At 41.6% G+C, this 7,057-nt stretch overlaps 1 non-coding gene across 1 annotated transcript; it reads right to left on the reverse strand.

The window, feature by feature from the left end:
* Positions 1-4,502: 4,502 nt before the first annotated feature.
* LOC148562137 (small nucleolar RNA R71) lies at positions 4,503-4,609 on the reverse strand. Its single transcript, XR_015888164.1, has one exon. It is a non-coding gene; the product is annotated as a small nucleolar RNA R71 (small nucleolar RNA).
* Positions 4,610-7,057: the final 2,448 nt, after the last annotated feature.

Here is a 7,057-nt window from a genome sequence, read left to right on the forward strand (position 1 = left end):
ACTCCACTAAAATTCCATCAGGCGTAATTGAGGACATGATTGTCAAGGTTAGGCCATTTGCCTTTCCCACTGACTTTGTGGTGCTGGAAATGGAGGAGTACAAGAGTGCAACTCTCATTCTAGGAAGACATTTCCTAGCAACTGGATGAACCCTCGTTGATGTCCAAAAAGGGGAGGTGACATTGATAGTCAATGAGGATGAGTTTAAGTTGAATGCTGTCAAAGCTATGCAGCATCCAGACACCTCAAATGACTGCATGAGCATTGATATTATTGACTCCCTGGTGAAAGGGGTCAATATGACTGAGAGTCTCGAATCAGAGCTAGAGGACATTTTTAAAGATGTTCAGCCTGATATGGAGGAACTAGAGAAAACAGAAGAACCTCTGAAGACTCCTCAGGAAGAGGAGAAGCCTCCTAAATCCAAGCTCAAACCACTACCACCATCCTTGAAATATGCATTTCTGGGAGAAGATGACACTTTTCCTGTGATCAAAAGCTCTACTTTAGAGCCACAGGAAGAGAAAGCACTAATTCAGGTGCTAAGGACACACAAGAAAGCTCTTGGGTGGTCCATAAGTGAGCTTAAGGGCATTAGTCCAGCCAGATGCATACACAAGATCCTATTGGAGGATGATGCTAGCCAGTGGTCCAACCACAGAGGCGGATGAATCCAGCCATGAAGGAGGTGGTGCAGAAAGAAGGTCACTAAATTACTAGAGGCTGGGATTATTTATCCTATTTCTGATAGCCCCTGGGTGGACCCTGTCCAAGTTGTCCCCAAGAAGGGAGGCATGATAGTGGTTCATAATGAAAAGAATGAACTGGTTCCTACAAGAATAGTTACAGGGTGGCGTATGTGTATTGACTACAGAAGGCTCAATACAGCCACCAGAAATGATCATTTTCCTTTACTATTCATAGACCAGATGCTAGAGAGACTCGAAAGTCATGAATACTACTACTTTTTGGATGACTATTTAGGTTACAACCAAATTACAGTAGATCCTCAGGACCAAGAGAAAATAGCATTCACATGTCCATCTGGAGTATTTGCCTACAGAAGGATGCCATTTGGTCTGTGCAATGCACCTGCAACCTTTCAGAGGTGCATACTCTCTATCTTCTCTGATATGGTAGAGAAGTTTCTGGAAGTCTTCATGGATGACTTCTCAGTATTTGGAGACTCATTCAGCTCCTATCTTGACCATCTAGCACTTATTCTGAAAAGGTGCCAAGAGACTAACCTGGTTTTAAACTGGCAGAAATGTCACTTTATGGTGACTGAAGAAATTGTCCTTGAGCACAAAATTTCAAACAAGGGAATAGAGGTGGATCAAGCTAAGGTAGAGGTAATTGAAAAATTACCACCTGATGCCAGGGCATTTTGGCCAGTTTCACTGACCTTTTCTTTACTGTTTTAGGGTAGTTTCATGCATTTTCTTAGGAAATAAGCAAGTTTTGGGTAGAATTTCACTTACATCTTCATTCAAGCAAACATTGTGCATTTTACATGATTTCATGAGAATTATGCATAAATTAAATGACAAATTGGATGATGCATGTCTCATAACTTGGATTAGAACTTTGATGCACTTTATTGCTTGATTTCAGGACAAAGGAAGCAAGGAAGAACCACGTTAGCAGCCACGTTAGTCTAATTAACGTGACCTCTAACGTGGAAGGGAAGCTAGATTGCAACGTTAATGAGAAAAGTAATCGCCAATAACGCCCTCGAAGCCATCATAGCCCACGTTAATTGCCACGCTAACTACATTAACGTGGTAGTTAACGTGGAAGAAGAAAATGAAGCCAACGTTAGTGACACTCACCTTTGTCACTAACGTTGGACCAAGCTCATATTGGCCACGTTAAGAGCCACGTTAACTCAGTTAACGTGGACTTTAACGTGGGGAAACAAAAGAATGACCAATGTTAGTGACACTCACCTTTGTCACTAACGTTGAGCTAAGCCACTTTAAGCCACATTAGTTGCCACGTTAACTCAGTTAACGAGGACTCTAACGTGGAGGGAGCAAAGAATCGCCAATGTTAGTGACACTCACCTTTGTCACTAACGTTGGAGATGGCTAGCAATACCACATTAGAAGCCACGTTAACCTAGTTAACGTGAACTCTAATGTGGGAAGTAGGGGCATTTTGGAATGTTAGTGACAAAGGTAAGTGTCACTAACATTCTCGAACATGTGGCAAGCCTACGTTAAAGTTCACGTTAGCTGACAAAGGTAAGTGTCAATAACGTTCTCGAAGATATGGCAAGCCTACGTTAAAGGTCACGTTAGCTACACTAACGTAAACTTTAACGTAGGGAGAAAGGAGGATTCTCAACGTTATTGGAAAAAGTAAGTCCCAATAACGTGTGCGAAGGACCAAGAGGCAACGTTAGTCAAGTTGATGCCACTAACATTGAAGTTAACGTGGACCACTTTGGGTTAGGAACGTTAGTGAAAAGGTGATTGTCACTAACGTTCTCAACCCCACATTTTTCCTTAACGTTAACACCACTAACGTCCTAAGCTAGAATCCCTGCCTACTTCACACTTTCTCTCTGCAAGTAAAGCTAAGCCCACTGAAAAAGATAACTGCTTCAACTCAAGATCCAAAGGCCCATATCCAAGACTTGAAGAGCCAACTAGAAGATCAGAAGAATAGTATAAATAGGGAGAGCTTTGAACTAGAAGGGAGCTTTTTGGGCATCATTAGAATTACTCTCTGTATTTTACTTTCTCTGCAACTTTTAGTTTAATTCTCAGAATGTACTCTCCATCTATGCTTTTCATTCCCAGAGCTATGAACAACTAAACCCCTTTCATTGGGTTAGGGAGCTCTGTTGTAATTTGATGGATCAATAATAGTTTTCATTATCCTTCTTCTCTCTTTTCTCTTGATTTTACTAGAAAGCTTTCAATCTTCATCCAATTGAGTAGTTATCTTGGAAAAGAAGCTATTCATACTTGGATCTCTTCTGAACCTTGGAAGAGGAATGAAGAGATCATCCTAGAATTGCTTTCTCATGTTGGACTAAATTTGGGTTTGGGCGGATATGGTGACATATAATTCTCCCAATGCTTTGATTTGGAAATATATGTGGTATAATCAGTGATCACACTTCATCTCTTTTCATGAGCAATTAGACCAAGGAATTGGCTATTGATCTGATTTGAGAGATTAAATTACCAAGGAATTGGAATTTAATCACTTAAGATTGCCAAGGAGATCAATGAATGCATTGATTGAGGAAGAGATGAAAATGAACTTGATCCAGAGAATGCAACATCTCCTAAGCCCAATGAACTCCCCATTTCTGATCTTACCCATTCTCTTTACTTTCTGCTATTTACTTTCATGCTAAACTCCCCTTCCCTAGTTAAGACTCTGCAATTTACCTTCCGTCATTTATTTTCTGCAATTTACTTTTCCACCATTTAATTTCTTGCAATTCTCAACCCAATTTCTGCTTAGCTCAACTAGAACATTCTTCCAATTAAAGTTGCTTGACCAATCAATCCCTGTGGGATTCGACCTCACTCTTTTGTGAGTTATTACTTGACGACAATTTGGTATACTTGCCGAGGGAGATTTGTTAAAGGACAAGTTTCTGTGCATCAAGTTTATGGCACCGTTGCCGGGGATTGATTTTGTATTAACAATGATTAAATTGGTGGATAACTAGATTGATCATTTGTTTTTATTTTGTCTGATTTAAGTTCATTTGAGTAATTTACTTTCTATTCAGTTATTTTCTTCCCTTTCCCCTACCCATTTTTCTTAGTTGTTTATAATTCAGTCACCAACCCACTAACTGTTTGATATATTGCATCACTCACACTAACAGCATTTCTGTAGAAATTACTATCTGCATCTATCTTTCTTGCTTTTGCCTTGTTGGTTGTATGACAGGTAGAAGAAGCGGGGCTTCAACTTCCTTTGATTCTGAACCTGAGAGGACCTTCCTTAGATTAAGGAGGGAAGCAAGAGGAAAGAGAGTAGTTGGTGTTGAGGAAGAGGAGGAGTACTTTGAACCAGATATGGATGAGAATATGGAGAACCATCATGAAGAAGAGGCTCACAACCATGGCCGAGAAGGTCCAGCACATCAGGCTAGGCAAGAGAGAAGAGTTTTGGGTTCTTACATCAATCCAAACCCAAGAAACTGTGGAAGTAGTATCCAACAGCCAACCATACATGCCAACAACTTTGAACTAAAGCCACAGCTCATCACCCTTGTTCAGAACAATTGTTCATTCGGAGGAAGTGTCCAAGAAGACCCCAATCAACATCTAACCACCTTCCTGAGGATATGCGATACTGTGGAGTCTAATGGTGTTCATCCTGACACTTATAGACTACTTCTGTTCCCTTTCTCACTCAAGGACAAAGCATCTAAATGGCAGGAATCCTTTCCAAAGGAGAGTTTAGCAACCTGGGAAGATGTGGTGAACAAATTCTTGGCAAGATTCTATCCTCCTCAACGGATCAACAGGTTGAGAGCTGATGTACAAACCTTTAGGCAGCAAGATTGTGAGACTCTATATGAAGCATGGGAGAGGTTTAAGGACCTGACAAGAAGATGCCCGCCAGATATATTCAATGAATGGGTGCAGTTGCACATTTTCTATGAATGTCTTTCATATGAATCAAAGAAGGCAGTAGACCACTCATCCGGGGGATCTCTGAACAAGAAGAAGACCATTGAAGAAGCTATAGATGTCATTGAGACTGTAGCTGAGAATGACTATTTCTATGCTTCTGAAAGAGGCAACACTAGAAGAGTGATGGAGCTGAACAACGTGGATGCACTGCTAGCTTAAAACAAGATGATTACCAAGTAATTAGCTGACCTCACCAAGAAGATGGAGAGGAATCTAGTAGCAGCAATCACCACTTCAGCAGCAACTCAAGAAGGAGTGAATGAAGAGGCAGAGGGTGATCAGGAACAGGCCAACTACATTGGAAATTCACCCAGGCAGCACTATGACCCATACTCCAAAACATATAATCCTGGTTGGAGGAACCACCCAAACTTTGGGTGGGGAAATCAACAGGATCAAGGCCAAGATCAGAGACGCCATAACCCCAGCAACAATGCAACTCACCAACATCCCACACAGAGATCATATCAGTACCCACCTAACAACACACCTCAACATCCATACCAAAGTCAAAATGGCCCTTCTCATCCTTCCAATCTCAACTCTCTATCATCGGAAGAAAGACTATCAAGGATTGAGACTCTACTTGAAGGCATATGCAAGGAAATTTAAGATAACAAGGTGTTCAAAGAGGAGGTGCGAGCCAATATCAAGAATCAGGGAGACACCATCAAGAGGCTAGAATTTCAAGTTGGATACCTATCTGAGAAGATTCCCAAACCTACTGATAGCTTCCCAAGTGACACAGAGAAAAATCCGAGAGGTGAAGCAAAGAAAGTCAGATGGGAAGATTACAAGATGGTTACTATAAGTGATAAGGAGACTGAGGAAGAGCTGAACAAACCATCAGAACAATCTGAAGAGACATCAGCAGGAAAGCAGGAAGAGAATCATCAGGAAACCACAATTACGCAGAAAGAGTTGCTGAGGCTCTATGCACCCTTTCCCCAATTACTAAATGGTGGTGTAGAGAAGAGAATATACTCAAGGTTTCTTGACATATTTGCATCCCTTCATGTAAACATACCATTCATCAAGGTTCTCCAACAAATGCCCTCATACATCAAGTATATGAAGGAGCTGCTGACCAGGAAAAGCTCACTCAAGGGAGGACAAACCATAGTGATGAACAAGGAGTGCAGTGCTCTCATTCAACCAGAGCTGCCTACAAAAAGAAAGGACCCAGGGAGATTTCACATCCCCTGTGCCATAGGAGAAACAATGTTTGACAAAGGACTCTGTGATCTGGGAGCAAGCATCAACTTAATGCCTTTATCCCTTATGAAGAGGCTGCAAATCAATGAGCTGATGCCACAGACGTAGTCATCAGGCTGGCGGACAAAACTCAAAAACAAGCAATTGGAGTGGTTGAAAACGTGCTGGTGAAGGTTGGGAACTACTTCCTTCCCACAGACTTTGTCATACTGGAAATGGAAGAAAGTCATCTTCACTCAATCATATTGGGAAGACCATTCTTAGCTACAGCCAGAGCGCTCATAGATGTGGAGCGAGGAGAGCTAATACTGAGGATACATGACGAACAACTCACCTTCAACGTCTTCAAACCCTCACAAGAAGCAAGTCAGGAAGGCAAGGAACTAAGGGCAGAGCATGACAGAGCAATGGTGGGAGAAAAAAGCATTGAAGCACAAGCTGTACACCCTGGAATTCCTTTGGGTGATGAACAAGAGAATCAGCAGCTGTCACAGCTAAAGGAAACTCAAGTGGAGCCAAAACCACCGGAATCATATGAGACCAGCAACAAAATCTCCCTAGGGAAAGAGACCACAAAGAGCAGGATAACAGCAAAAGAAATAAAGAAGAAAGTACCAAGGAGATGGAGGAATAAAAAGATCCCTACAGAAGATTTTTCTCCAGAGGATAAAGTGATCTCAGCTTACTTCCTAGATATCCCACCTCATCTCCCCACCATCCCATCTCAGTTACCTAAGGTTTTCACCATCAACAAAGTTCTCTCCCTAGAACATGTGGAGATCATTGATGAAGCCAATGGATATAGGTTTACTACAAGAGGGGAAGATCTGAAGCATTACCAACCACCATGACAAAGGCAGAACGTCAAGCTAGTGACGCTAAAGAAGCGCTTCATGGGAGGCAACCCATGTTTTATATGCTTTTAAAAGTAGTTAATAAAGCAAGGTTCAGGGATTTCAACTCAACTTGACATGCACTTGAATGAATCCTTTTGTGCAACATATAGTGAGGAACAAGTTTGGTGTTCAAGGCACACTAAGAGAACATAAATGTAACCCATATCATGTCACTCTTAGGGGCCTTGAACAAATCTTTTACACCACATGGCACCAAACTAAGTTTGGTGTTGCCAATGTTGCATACATGGATGTTGAGTTAGTCAGTTGGTG

Source organism: Arachis ipaensis, chromosome B6 (genome assembly GCF_059453495.1).
Source record: "Arachis ipaensis isolate K30076 ecotype BB chromosome B6, ASM5945349v1, whole genome shotgun sequence".
NCBI lineage: Eukaryota > Viridiplantae > Streptophyta > Magnoliopsida > Fabales > Fabaceae > Arachis > Arachis ipaensis.